Source organism: Bos grunniens, chromosome 11 (assembly GCF_055505025.1).
Source record: "Bos grunniens cultivar Pamir isolate PY7600 chromosome 11, Bosgru_T2T1.0, whole genome shotgun sequence".
NCBI lineage: Eukaryota > Metazoa > Chordata > Mammalia > Artiodactyla > Bovidae > Bos > Bos grunniens.
Genome location: NC_141175.1, coordinates 46,729,720 through 46,744,675, shown reverse-complemented (window position 1 = coordinate 46,744,675; position 14,956 = coordinate 46,729,720). Strand labels below are relative to the sequence as shown.

The 14,956-nt window shown below is 37.5% G+C and overlaps 1 protein-coding gene across 7 annotated transcripts in view; it reads left to right on the top strand.

The window, feature by feature from the left end:
- Nucleotides 1-14,956, top strand: part of EHBP1 (EH domain binding protein 1) — a 580,191-nt gene that overhangs the window by 130,495 nt on the left and 434,740 nt on the right. Inside the window, exon 1 of one of the 7 annotated variants that reach the window (XM_086326389.1) lies at nt 1,679-1,938. The exons of the other annotated variants lie outside the window; for them this stretch is intronic. The gene's annotated coding sequence lies outside the window, so the exon portion shown is untranslated. Of the gene's footprint in view, nt 1-1,678; nt 1,939-14,956 lie in introns of those variants that run through there. 7 annotated transcript variants of the gene reach the window in all.

Below are 14,956 nucleotides of genomic sequence, written 5' to 3'. Positions count from 1 at the left end.
TCAGGTTCATAGCATACTCTCAGAAAAGCCAACTTAATGAATAGTGCTGCTAAATTCTCCTACTAATAATGTTGGTTTACATTCTTGTTCCTGGGAGCAAGGGCTACTAGCCCAAATCTCAGATGAGAGGAAAAAGGAGAACATGAGGAAGAGAAGGAGATAAAGGAGAAAGAAGAGAGGAAAAGAATGAACTCCCTGCTTAGGCCACAGACCGAAATCAGTGATGTTTGTTCTGGGCATTTCTCTCCTTTCTTTTCTTTTTCTCCTTTCTTTCCTCTCTCCCTCTCCTGGAGTGTCCTTTGCCCTCATGGTATCCACACACACCCATGACCCACTTCCTGAAGAGTGCTGTGTTCCAGAATTATCTACTTTTCTTTATCTACCCCAGCAAACGAATTCCATCTTCTTGGTACAGCTGATTTATAAGCAGGAAAGCAATCTGGCTGAACCTAACCATACTAAGATAAGAATAACAGATGATCACTGTACTTTCCTAGAAGTTTTTTTTCCTCCCTTCTCTTTTTTATATTTGTTATTTGTTTGTTTTCAAGGGGTGTTTACCAAAGTGAAGGCCCATCCCTGACTGGCTTTTGCTCCTGAAAACAGTTCCCCCAAGCTGTCCTGCTTCATATAATTCCTTCCCTCTTTTCCCTTAGGTAACCCCTAAGTTTCTAGAGGCCCTGATATTTTTCTACAGTGATCCTCTTGCAAGAGAAACAGCAGGGACCCTGGTGGAGAGGCAATCTAAGGCAGAGGGAAATGGAAGAGAGATTACTTTCACTTTTTAGTTAAGGACCCATATACTAGATAAAAAGCAGGTTTTGAGGCAGGTTAGGGGCTTTATGTAAGTACCATGCATCCATACCCTGCAGCAGCACAAGCTCCTGGTCCTAAAAATCTTGACAGAAACAGAGTGTTTTCTGTAGTTGAGACATGCCCAATTAAATCTGAGTCAAACATGAATCGGTGCAGTGCAGTGTGCATAATAGTACTGTCACAGTATCCCTTAGCTGATGTTGAGTAGCCTGAAATTTCACATTATGGGAAATTATCTTTTTAATTAGATGATTTTGTGGTGAATAACATGTTCCATAGTGAACAGTAAGTGAGCTAATGATGACCCCTCTAAAACAAAGCATACTCTGTGAAGAGAAAGTTGTATTTTAGTGGATCCCAACATTATGTCTGAGTCACTGTTACTGGAGGTTGACAAAGACAGACTGGTTGCTGGAATATTGATTCCACAACTGGTAGAAAATACCAGAAAAATAATCTTGAAATGCAAAACAAAGTAAATCTATTACTTTAATTCATCTTTCAGGACTTCATTAGGAAATCACTTAAGTTAGACAACTGAAGGCTTTTGCTAGAGTTTCCCCAGCTTCTTGCCTCTGCTTCATTTGCACAAACATAAAAGGAATGTGCTGGTCTTTTCTTTTCATTCTAAAAACAGATTGGAAGAACTTGTTGAGAATATTTGATAGGACTAAGCTCAAGAACAAACAGTCAGAGGAATTGTCTCCTTGGAGTCAAGTTTGGGTTGAGGAAGGGCTTACTCAGCGCCCAGGGTACTCAGCGCTCTCCAGAGAGACCGGTACCCAAAGGCTGCACAGTGGGAGGGGTGAACAGCGTCATTCGTCTCTGCTTTTAAACAAAGGGGGCCTACAATGGCTATTTTGTTTTCTGCTTCCCAAAAGAACAAGGCTAAAGAGTATGCTACTCATGATTAATTCTGGAGAAAAAATTCCATGCAACTAGAATTTTTTCCAAGATTTAAAACAAAACAAAATGTTCAACCCGTATCAAAACCCTCTTTGGACAACTGACACCGGGTGATGTGGAGAGTGCTTAGGAGAATATGCTACTTGTTCTCATCCTTTTCCAGAACTTGTTCATCCTCATGGCAAATTTCAAAGCCAACAAAAGGCAAAGACAGAGGTAAGGCTACCCCTGGATGAATGGGGAGAGGACAACATGGGTTAGAGTGCAGAGGGAATTGAGAGGTAGAAAGTGGGAGGCATCTTACCACTCGTAAACTATAGAACCCCTGAATCAATCACTTAATCTCTTAGATCTTAGTGTCTTCATGTGTCAAATGGGTGACAGGGCTAGATCAGGGTCCCAGCCTTCTCTGTGAATCCTTCCACAGTTACTCAGGTTGTATTTCTAGTTAGTTTTCAATATACCATTTACAAAAAATTTATTTTATTGAAGTGTAGTTGATTTATGTGTTAATTTCCTCTGTGTAGCAAAGTGCAGTGTTCAGATTCTTTTTCAGATTCCTTTCCATTATAGGTTATTATAAGATACTGAATTTAGTTCCCTGTGCTATATAGTAGGGCCTTGTTGTTTATCCATCTATATATAATAGTTTGCCTCTGTTAATCCCACACTCCTGATCCATTTCTTCCCCACCCTCCTTCCCCTTGGCAACCACAAGTCTCTTCTCTGTGAGTCTGTTTCATAGACAGGTTCATTTGTGTCATATTTTAGATTCCACATTTAAGTGGCATCATATGGTATTTGTCTTTCTCTTGCTGACTTAACTTCACTTAGTATGGTAATCTCTATGTTTATCCATGTTGCTATAAATGGCATTATTTCATTCCTTTTTATGGCTGAGTAGTATTCTATTGTATATGTGTACCACATCTTCTTTATCCATTCCTGGATAATATATCCATTCGAAATGTTGGTGGACATTTAGATTATTTCCATGCCTTAACTGTTGTGAATAGTGCTGCTCTGAACATTGAGGTGCATGCATGCATCTTTCTGAAGTATAGTTTTCTCTGGATAGCATGCATGCATCTTTCTGACGTATGGTTTTTTCCTGGATATATGCCCAGAAGTGGGATTGCTGGATCATATGGCAACTCTCTTAGTTTTTTTAGGAAACTCCATACTAGTCTCCATAGTGGTTGTACCAATTTACATTCCCACCAGCAGTGTAGGACAGTTCCCTTTTCTCCGCACCCTCTCCAGAACTTGTTATTTGTAGACTTTTTAATGATGGCCATTCTGACTGGTGTGAGGATGATACACCAATTTAAATTCCCTAACCATAACATTCTCTTAGACATAATTCTTTTTTATATTGACCTTTTAATAAAGTTATTGATATGCAGTTGATGTTCAATTGGTATAATGCTTATTCAATATATACAGATATATATTTTATCAGTGACTATAGATAATTTTAGTCTTGGTATATGTAAATTACAGATTGTTCCTACCATGGGTAGCTGGTTAAAGAGAGAATTAGAGGTTGAAACTTGAAAAGAAACTAAAGCAGAGACAAAGTTGCGATTTTTGAAATGAAGACTGAGGCAGACCAGGGAAAATAAGCAGTAATAATCCCAGGCTTTGGAAGTACCTCCTATGGTTTTCTTCAGGAGTACAAGGGGAGAAATGCATGTGCTGGCATGAAATTACCATAGGCAGATGCAGGGCTGCAAAACTCTGGGTATTATGGGAGATCAAGTCTCAAAGGTCTTTCCATCTCAAGCCTCCAACATTGCTGTGTATTGTTCCAGGGATCCAGGTATTTAGGAGGCAGAGTCTAGGAGATGAAGTCAAATTTCATGTTAGGCTTGGTTCTCCCCCAAACAGACCCTAAAATGATTTTAATGCAAATAGCTTGCTTAGATATTATCTTAGGAATCAATATAAAGTGTTCATGAACATATTGCTGCTGTGGTTAGCAGGGGCCCAGTTCCTTTAGAGACCTTGGGACACTGTGCAGCCCCACCTGAGTTGTTCCACCCGAGGAATTGGTGCTTTTCCAACCAACTCTCTTTTGCCCCAGTAAACATTAAGTCCCCAGTCTTTCCAGCCTGCCCCTGACCAAGTCTGGCCCTGCAACTGGAAAAAGCCTTCAGGCAGAGTCACAGATATAGTAGAAAGCTCTTGGTATGTGAACGCTGTGGACAAGGCAATAGTGTGTCTGTTAGAGACCACCAAGTCACAAAATTAGAAAGACCTTGGGCATTCAGAAGAGGACCAGCTCCAGAAAGAATTCTCTCTATGGATATTTTTTAGCAATTTTGCAAAATGATTTATAAATATATTATTGAAAATGCAGAAATGAAGATGCTGAAAATGAAAATGAGTATGAAATGGTAGAATGTTGAATATCCATAGTAGTCATTGTTACTAAGGTAAGATGTCATATTTATTTTAGTACAAGAAAATGTTTTCTAATGATTTTTATATGATTTCTACCATAAGGACTTAAGTTCTTGAACCCTAAGTCCTTCTGTCTCAGAGTTCTTAAGAATGTAGTCTCCATAATTGAGGAGTCACTATTGTACAGCCTTTTGTTGTTTCATTTTTTATTTATATTGTTCAACCCCATTAGAAACTGAATTCTCTATAGTGATGGATTCTCTGAACTTTTCATACATTGAGAACAAGTCCTTGAACAGAGTAGTTTTTCAATTCGTTTGCTGATGCCATCCTAATTCTTTAAAATAGTTCCACAGTTGTATTTCTAAGGGTATTAAGAACATGCATAAATTTATAAGGAAACTATATTTTGACAAATGATCAAAATATGAATAGTTCACACAAGAAGAGGAGATTCACACAAGAACAGTAAACAGATGTGAAATATATCAGGCTCCTCTAATAACTCGATTTGGTGGAATCTATCATTCTGTCTGACCAGAGCCCTTCTTTTTGCCACCCTGTCTTTGGGTTAAAGCTCTTCCTTCTACTCCAGATAAATGGCTCTGATAGGGACCACCAGTTATAGTACCTGACTCCCTGGCCACAGTTGATTGGTTTAATAGTGACAGACTGACCCAAGTCAGGCCAATAAGACTCCTTCCCTAGAAATATAAAGTTGGTAAGCACATGCAGTCACCATCAATATGAATCATGAGAACTTCTGGTGGCCAGATTTCCAAATATGTGAAGGAAGCCAGGTTGAGAAAAGCAGAGACCAGAGTCTGAGGGAGGACACAAGCACCTAGCCATACTCCCTTTTCATTGGAAAAGACCCGGACGCGGGGAAAGATTGAAGGCAGGAGGAGAAGGATGACAGAGGATCCGACAGTTGGATGGCATTAGCAACTTGATGGACATGAGTTTGAGCAAGCTCCAGTAACTGGTGATGGACAGGGAAGCCTGGCGTGCTGCAGTCCATGGGGTCACAAAGAGTCAGATATGACTGAGCAACTGAATTGAACTGAGGCATACTCCCACCTTTTCTTCCTGTAAAAGGTTGAGGATTTTCACTTGAAACCAAGGGCTCCATCTATTACAATGGAAAAATGCAAAGTGTAAATAAATGTGAAGTAGGGGTTTTGTATCAGTAAAATAAGAGTAACAATACATGAACATGAAAGTTTGGGTACATTTGATGATTCTGTAAGCTGATGGTCTTTTTCTGGAAAGCATCTTGGATACATGACATGATGTATATATGTGTGCATGCTCAGTCATGCCTAACTTGTTGCCACCCACGGACTGTAGCCCACCAGGCTCCTCTGTCCATGGAATTCTCTGGGCAAGAATACTGGAGTGGGTTGCCATGCCCTCCTCCAGGGGATCTTCCCAACCCAAGGATCGAACCCACATCTCCTGCATCTCCTGCATTGCAGGCAGATTCTTTACCCGCTGAGCCATCAAGGAAGCCCCTTGGAATTTTTCAGGCAAGAATACTGGAGTAGGTTGCCATCTCCTCCTCCAGGGCAAAACCACGTTTCCTGCATTGTGAACTGTTTGCCACTGAGCCACCTGAGAAGCCTCTACATGTGACATGAATCAGGGACTAAACTTTTAACATTCTGTACAGTCCTAAGCTTATAATTCCATGATTAATAGAAATGATCAGACATTTTGTCCAAGTTATAGTAATTTGGGTAGGTGAAAAGGATATTAGTAGTTACCGAGTTTTAGAATACAACATATTATATGCTAAGAACCATAGATAACAAGAGCTAACGTGATTGGACATTACAGTGTGTTAATCACAGTTTTAAGGCTTAACATATATATTATCTCATATAATTTTCATACTAAAAATATGAGGTGGATAATATTATTATGCTTGTTTCTTAGATGAAGAAACTGCCTCGAAGAGGTTAAGAAGTTTATCCAAGTTCACACAGATAAGTGGTAGAGCCAGAATCCAAACACAGCCAGTTTGCCAGTCCTCATACCTTGAGCCACACGTTATATATTAATTTATTTAACTTTGGAAAGTGTAACATATACCAGAGAGAGAATACAAAGGAAAGAAAAGGCATATAAATGTGTATAGAAGCAATTATCGGAGAAGGCAATGGCACCCCACTCCAGTACTCTTGCCTGGAGAATCCCGTGGATGGAGGAGCCTGGAAGGCTGCAGTCCATGGGGTCGCTGAGGGTCGGACACGACTGAGCGACTTCACTTTCACTTTTCACTTTCTTGCATTGGAGAAGGAAATGGCAACCCACTCCAGTGTTCTTGCTTGGAGAATCCCAGGGACGGGGGAGCCTGGTGGGCTGCGGTCTATGGGGTCACACAGAGTCAGACACGACTGACGTGACTTAGCAGCAGCAGCAGCAGAAGCAATTATCAGCATATCTAAAAACTAGAAAAAGCCCACATACATACCTATAGAAGATAGCAAATATGATACATTCATACAGTAAAATATGACATTGTTGGAAGGAATGATAAAAATGAGAGACATATAAAAATGGATAAAGGATTATAGAAAACAATAGCAGATGAGATAAAATATAATTCAGAATGATAAACAACAGGCCCTAACAGTTACACACATTTGTTTTTGTGCAAGCAGTAGAATGGGAAAAGTCTTCAGGGTTTATGAAAGCATGGAAATTTGAGTTTTTTAGTATATTCATGTTGCTCTCGGTACTTAGATATTTCTATTTAACTTTCACTGTTGCTCAGTTGTGTCTGATTCTTTGTGACGCCACCAGGCTCTTCTGTCCATGGGATTCCCTAGGCAAGAATACTGGAGTGGGTTGCCATTTTCTTCTCCAAACTTTCATTGTAAAGTTGATTAAATACCCAATTAAAAGCAAACTTATTAAAGATTTAAAGTAATATTAATGGAAGAAAATAAGGAAGAGAGGTTTGTGAGATTGAAAAAAAGATGATTTTATTGGGAAAGCCTCATTTGAAGAATATAAATAAAGATGGAAGGATGGTATAGTGTATTAAGAGAAAACGTATAAATAAAAAAGATAAATTTTCATCTGCTCGTCTCTTCCTGATCTGCTGCGATCCTAGCAGTCCCTAGAAGTTTTGCTTCAATGCTGCCATCCTGAGGCCCTCAACCCGAAACTTTCTTAGAGTTTATGGTACTTCATTCATCTCTGTCTTGTGGTATCTACCCTTTTTCCACCTTGTTTTATAGCTATCTGTTTGCTTGGCCCCTCTCTTAACCATAAGCTCTATAAAGGCACCAGCCATATATTTTTAACATCTTTGTAGGCCCAAGTGGTCCCATGTAATGCCATAGGCTGGGTGTTCAATATGTGTTTGTTAGATGAATAAGTGTTCTTATAAGAGGAAGGAGGAAAGACTTGGAAGGCTCAGTTTTGAACAAGAGCAAGCAACTGTGATTGGGGATATTGGAAGTGTTGTTCTTAAGAAAGTTATTTCTTCTCCCAGATGGAGGAGGTGAGTGGCATAGTTGTGAGGGAATCCACAAGAGTACCAGAAGCATAAGGTGATTTTGATTTCGTGAACTCTTAGGCCAGTATACCTGTAGATGAAGACAATCCTAAGCCCTGATTGATGATTGCGGTTAGCAAAGAATAATGAAAAGAAAAAAGTTGAAAAAACAATTAAGTGGGAATGGAAATCAGAGAAGTTTCAAAGGTATTATCTCAAATAAGTCTTATGGCTTTACCCTCATAAGGTCCAAGGCCCTTTTTTACAGTTATTTTTTAAAAGCTGCCAGATTTTGTGTTTCTACCTCCTTTAATCATAGTAGGTTCATTGGAATGAGCCAAGTGGATTGGTCATTCTTTCTAGCACACACACACAGTTTCTCTTTTATGTGAATGATTTCATTTTTAATTTTCTTTTTATTTTAACAAACTAGGAAAGGACATAAAATGTCAAAGAACTTCTATTCCTATTTGAATTCCTAAAGGTTCAAGGATTCTAAACCTCTTTCAGCCCTATTATAACTTTGAAGGCAATGATTCAGCTCTGATTCACATGGTATACAAAATATTTGGTTGTTCTTCCTTCCCTCTCTGCCTGCATGATGTGCTGGAACACTTTGCACGTTGGAATTGTAAGCTCTTTGAGTTCAGGAACTAGGTCATAAATTATGTATGATATTTGAGCAATGCCAAGCTTAAATATTTACTAGTATGATTTTATCTACTACCAGCCACACAGACATAAATGTTCCCAGTACCTAATCTCTGTAAGCAGATAATTCCTCTACCTTGCCTTTTAAATCCAGAGTCCTCTTTAAAGAGATTTTTCTTTGCATAGTGGTTGGCTTATAATCCATCTACTCTCACCAGAATGTGAGTTCCGTGAGAGCGAAAGTATTGTCTGTTTTGTTCAACTCTGATGTCCCCATAACTTACAACAGTGCCTGGTACTTAGTAAATACTGAGTGCTGAATAAGTGAATGAATAAATGATTGAATTATCAAGTCACTGGCCATCTTTTGTAAATATTACCCTAAATATCCTATATGCATATGCAAACACAAATGGCTCTTCCATGGCCTCTCTTTCCACTCTTCCCCACCAGCTCACCAGAAAAACTAAATAGTCATTGGCCATTCTTAAGGATCTGACTGTCTTTCGCTGAACAGAAAATGAAAATGCTTTGCTTTTATAAAACCTTATGTGGGGAACTTGCATCTCAAAAAAGATGTTTGTAATGCCTAAGTGTTTTCTGTTTTATTAAATCCAGATTGTTGGGTGGAGTCCCTTAGCTAAAAGTCACTCTCAAACAAAATGAATTGCTTGTTATTCTCACAAAGAATTTACAGGAAGCAATTTGTAGAGGTTGCCATCAGGCTGAAGTCATTGTTGGCGCTAGGAATCGGTGTGTCATCAACCTCAGAGCAGTCATTTAACCTGGGTCTGCTCAGAGAAATCTCCATAATGCAAGGAAAATTGAATTCTACTGCTTCAGATTACAATCACTTTTGATATTATTCCAATTTGATCATGGACTTTAAAATATTTGACATATCAGTTTCTTCCATCCTGCCACTATGTAGAAATATCTACTTTATACGAGCTTTGCACTGTGCCTATCATTACCAACTGCTTCACAAATAGCCTTTTTTTTTTTTTTTTTTTAAATCTGCGCTCCTAATGGGATGGATTATAAGGCAGCAAACACTTCATGATCCAATAGCTCCAAATTGGTAGTTTTGACCTTGAATGAAAGAATGAACCTTAAAAAGAAAAGCCTTTCCTCATTGTACTTTCCAAGCTTCTATAGGTATATCCAGGAAATGAATGGTTTGCCAGTGTAATCTGGCCCATTCTGGTCGGTAACCTGTCTGTAATAATATTCTGGTCAAGTAATAATAGCAATCACAACAAAAAATTCTACTCGTTCTGAAGGATCCTATCCTCCAGTCTAGGTGACAAGTGGAACAATTGTTTTAGATAGGCATACAGGGGCATCATTATAGCAGAGAAACACTGGATCCAGGCACGCACATGCAGGGAAGATGTACAGTTCTGTGCTCCTAATTTCCCTTAATATATTTACTTTCATCACTCTGGGAAAACAGAGCTAAAAAGATGATAACACATACATTCATATCCTTAGCAAACATTCAACCAGTTCCCTATGTCCCAACACCAAGTTGGAAGACAAGATGTTGACAAATCAAAATGATTATTTTTTAGACTTATCAAAATACTGCCCAATTTGTTTACTGATTCAGTATACTGAATGCTGTGAGCCATCAGCACCAAATAGACCAAAAATAATGCAGAAACATATTACTGCATAGACTCCCCAATGACTAAATGATTTGGAATGAATATATCCCTTGCTGTACATTGTACCCAATCATACACTGATGTTAAAACCCCTCTAGTCAGAGGATTGTCTCAGATGGAAGATGCAATAACCATCAAGTCTAAGTGGTTAAAGATGCTTCAATTCATTGAGTATTTATCCTAGAAAAAGATCGACAAGAAATGAGTGGTCCTCTGTCTCTCTGCTCCCAGAACACAATCATGCTCTTTGTTTAGCAGCTGAGACTGCTTGTTTATAAGCCCTGTCATTCAGCACCCTGATCTCTGGGCCTCCCAAGTTGAACAAGATTTCTTGATTGAGTCAAGCCATTCGACTTGGCCAGGGTGGCCTGTTGGCTGCTATTACCCTGTAACAGCTGATGCTTATTGTGTGACATGATTTGGTCTGATAGCACTTACACAGCCCACCTGTGGTTCCCATCACTTCCCATCCCACCACTGAGTAGACAGCCTCCTGCATGGTTCTTTTGCATTTGGGCCAAAGAAATTAGTTTTCACTCATCATTCTTAGTTGCAACTAGCTAATTGGACCCTAGGGTCACTTCTTTGTCTTATATAATTAATCCAAGTCTATTTAGTTAATTATTGCAGTATTTGTTCAACAAATAACTAGTGTGAACATTTCCTATGTGCCAAGCACTGTGCAAGGTGCAAAAAATAAAACAGGCCACACAAATTCCAGTAGATCAAAAAATTAATGTGTCACTAATTTATATCCAGTTTTCCTATTTTTAAGTTAAATAAATGATGTTTCTTTTCAATTAAGTATGAAACCATGAACCCTTCCTTCATAATTTCTTCTTTGCTTCAAACTCAAAAATATTATGATCTTTCTAGCGATCTAACATTCACTTACTCTTATTTTGAGTTTAAAGATATTTAGTTACATAAGACTTCAGGAGTATATTTTGGGGGCTGGTATGAAGTATTTGGGTCTTCCCTGGTGGCTCAGATGGTAAAGAATCCACCTGCAGTGCAGGAGACCTGGGCTCGATCCATGGGTTGGGAAGATCCCCTGGAGAAGGGCATGGCAATCCACTCCAGTATTCTTGCCTGGAGAATCCCCATGAACAGAGAAGCCTGGCAGGCTACAGTTCATGGGGTTGCAAAGAGTCAGACAGGACTGAATGAATAAGCACATGAATTATTTGACCTAAAATAATTTAAATTTCTAATGAATGATTCCCACAAGTATGTATTTTAAAATCTTCCCTATTGTTTTGCATTGTTTTGGTCATTTTTTAATCTTTATATATATAACGAGGCCTGTTTCTGAGGTTTCTCTTCTGTTTCACTGAGTTATACTTCTGTCTTTTTTCAACAAAATTTTGTTATTCTCACATTTTTGCTTTTCTAAGTGAATATTATGGCATCTTTTAAAATCCTAAAATATATTCCATTTTTATTTTGATTGGGATTGCATTAAATTTTAAAAGAACACATTAAGAATTGACATCTTTAAAATATTTTATTCTTCCTAGATGTTATTGCCCAATAAATTTTATTATTTTGTTTATATAGCCAAATACTTCTTATTAAATCTACTCTTCTTTATATACTTTATTGCTATTGTAAATTGGATCTCTTTTTTAGAATTAGGTCTTTCTAGTTTGTAATAGTTGATGTTCAAGAATCTTAATGGCTTTTCTATATCCTAGATTTTATCTGGCCATTTATTATTGTAGTAAGTCTAAAAGTTTAGCTCATTCTTGGTCATGGTTATGGATGCATAATCAATTGTCTTCAAATAGGTATGTTTTTTTCTTCCATTGTTTATTTCTCTTGGGTTTGTTCAATCTTTTAACATAGTGCTGAACTCCTAAAACAATATTAAGTCAAAATGATGATAGAGAGCACATCTCTAGTAATATCATCTGAAATATTTCTCCTTATACCTTCAGCTAATCAACAACACTGGGGGAAGAGGCAGAAAGTTTGAGATCAAATGTTGCTGTATGGAAAACTTGGCCTTTCAAAAATTTAATAACTATGACTGACTTATGCTCCTTGGTCTTTCAGCTAAGGTCTAGTAATTATGATATTGTGATGCTATTATTAAAATTGAATCAAGAACTGGAAATATGTTTGTCATGAGTTGAAGTTTTATTCTAATGCTTTGGGTTGACATTGCTATAACTATCACAGAATTAGTTTGAATGTCAGATTTCCTCCAAAAATAGTATTTCATGGTGATTTAAAAGGCTATGTAGCTACTAAGGAATAAATTATGATTTTGAATAATAATATCAAGAATGTTCATTCCTCCAGTATGTTACACTCCTAGAAAAGCTACTGGAAGTCAAAATTAGAGAAGCCAAGTTTTTATTTTCTATAGAAATAATGGTATAATAAATCCAGAATTATATTCAAAACTAAGGGTCAAGTATCCACATTTTCCTAGCAATAACTAGCAACACCACTTTAAATAAATGTCATATAACATAAAGCTTTGTTGAGTTTATTCATAAACTGACAATTTATTGACTAGGGCAACTCAGTTACCTGTCATGTGACTTTATATTTCCTAAAGTATCATCATGTTCTATAAATATTTCTTGGTCATTTCTACTATTGCATTTAATGTTTTAAATTGAAGTAAAATTGGAATATAACATTATATGTTACAGTTATACAACATTATAATTTGACATTTGTGTACCTACAGAGTGATCACCACCAAAGGTCTAGTTACCATCCTTCACCAGACAGTTGATCCCTTTCACCCATTTTACCCATCCTTCAACCCCTTGCCCTCCAATAACCACTGATCTTATCTCTGCATCTGTGAGAAATGTTTCCTTTTGTTTGTTCATTTGTTTTGTTTTAGATCCCACATAAAAGTGAAATCATATAATATTTGTCTTTCTCCATCTTATTTCACTTAATATCCTCAAGGTTGGATACCCATGTTGTTGCAAATAGCAAGATTTCATTCTTTCTTACGGCTGAGTAGATTCTGTTGTCTATATATTCACACACCATATCTTCTTTATCCATTCAGCCATCAGTGGGCACTTAGGTCGCTTCCATATCTTGGCTATTGCAAATAATGCTACAAAGAACATAAGGGTGAGTGTATCGTTTTAAGTTACTGTTTTTGTATTTTTTTGCAAAAATGCCCAGAATTGGAGTAGCTCAATCATGTAATAGTTATTTCTTATTTTTTGAGGGATCTCCATACTCTTTTCCGAGTGGTTGTACCAATTTACTTTCCCACCAACAGTGTACAAGGGTTTCCTTTTCTCCACATCCTCTCTGACACTATTATTTCTTATCTTTTTGATAATAGCCATTCTAACAGGTATGAGGTAGTATCTCGTGGTTTTGATATATGTTTCCCTAATAATTAGTGATGTTGAATATTTCATGTGCCTGTAGGCCTTCTATATGTCTTTTTTAGAAAAATGTTTATTTACATCTTCTGCTCATTTTTAAAATTGGGTTGTTTAGTTTTTCTATCGTTGAGGTTTCTTTCTATTTTAAACAAAGTAATTAAAAGCTGAATTAAGATCATAAATTGCAGAGAAGATTCTTTGGAGTATCGCTTTAGAGCAAGAATTTGGAGCAGAGGTTTTGGAGTATGGCATACTTGGTCATAAAACCTACTTCTGCCTATCATTCATTTAAAAATACTGAATTCTAGTCGCCACAGATCCCATAATGAACAACAGAGACAACTTCCGCAGTCTCATGGACTTTACATTTGAGTACTACTTGCTGCCCATGACATAAGAAAATTTTTAAAAACATCTCTAGGGTTTAACCTCCTCATCATAAAATAAAAATAATAGCACCTACCTTATTGCATAATTTTTAAAATTAAACTAGGTAATGTCTGTAAAGCACCTAGCACATGTGCCTAGTTTTATATTTTAACATCTGCTTTTGAAAAGAATTGTAAGAAATAGAAATTCATAAAAAAGGAGAACCTTTAAATCATCCATAATCTTATCATCTAAATATAACTGTTATTGCTATTTTAATATAATACTTCCAAATTTTTCTATGCATTTTTTTCAAACTTTAGACTTTTTAATTTTATTTGGTTATAGCCAATTAACAATGTTGTGGTAGTTTTAGATGAACAGCGAAGGGACTCGGCCATACATATACATATATCCAATCCCCTGGAGAGGGGAACAGCTACCCACTCCAGTATTCTTGCCTGGAGAATTCCATGGACAGAGAAGCCTGGTGAACTATAGTTCATGGGACTGCAAAGAATCAGACACAGCTGAGCAACTAACAAACACATTTATCCTCAAACCCCCTCCCATCAAGGCTGACACATAACATTGAGCAGAGTTCCATGTGCTATACAGTAGCTCCTTGTCAGTTATCCATTTTGAATATAGCAGCATGTACATGACCTTCCTAAATTCACTGTCCCTTCTCTCTGGCAACCTTAAGTTCATTTGCTAAGTCTGTGAGTCCCCTTCTGTTTTGTAAGTTCATCTGTAACATTTCTTTTTAGATTCCACATATACAGGATGTCATACAACATTTCTCCTTCTCTGACTGACTTACTCAGTAAGTAAGTCTGACTCTCTCTAGGTCCATCCATGTTGCTACAAATGGCATTATTTCACTCTTTTTAATGGCCGAGTAATATTTCATTGTACGTGTGTACCACATCTTCTTTATCCCGTCCTCTGTCAATGACCATTTAGGTTGCTTCTGTGTCTTGGCCATCGTAAGCAGTGCTGCAATGAACACTGGGGTACATGTATCCTTTCAAATCATATTTTTCTCTGGATGTATGCACAGGAGTGGGATTGCAGGGTCATGTGGTAGCTCTGTTATTAGTTTTTTAAGGAACCGCCATACTGTTCTCCATAGTAACTATACCAATTTGCATTCCCACCAACAGTGCAGGAGGGTTCCTTTCTCTCCACACTCTCTCCGACATTTGTCGTTTGTGGATTTTTTGATGATAGTCATTCTGGCCGGTGTGAGGTGA